The sequence below is a fragment of the Myotis davidii genome, unplaced genomic scaffold (assembly GCF_000327345.1).
Source record: "Myotis davidii unplaced genomic scaffold, ASM32734v1 scaffold492, whole genome shotgun sequence".
Taxonomy (NCBI): Eukaryota; Metazoa; Chordata; class Mammalia; order Chiroptera; family Vespertilionidae; genus Myotis; species Myotis davidii.
Genome location: NW_006284473.1, coordinates 12,055 through 12,499, shown reverse-complemented (window position 1 = coordinate 12,499; position 445 = coordinate 12,055).

Genomic DNA, 445 nt, shown 5'->3' with positions numbered 1-445 from the left:
CACCCCAGTGGCTGCCCCTGCGATTCTGCACCTTCTGGGCCAGGAGGCGGGACTTGTGCAGCCACTCCTGGGCACTGATGGCCTGCAGGCGCTACTTCAGCTCAGCCTGCAGGCTCCGCTTAGCGTGCTCACAGCTGTCACCACCGCCATGTGGGAAGAACAGGCCCTGTCCAGAGGCTCTCTGTGCTGCTCACCTGCCCAGAGCGACTGGGGCTGGGCGGAAGCCAGGCATCCTGCCCTGCCTAACCCCGGCTGATCCGCCCCTGTGTGAGCTGCTGCTCCACCAGGAAGGGTCACAGATCCAGGTCCCGGGACCACGGACAGCCTCAAGCGCTGCCCCCCGCCTGCCAGGACATAGATCCGGGTCCTGGACCGCGGACAGCCTCAAGCACTGCCCCCTGCCTGGCAGGGTCATAGATCCGGGTCCCTGACCGCGGACAGCCTT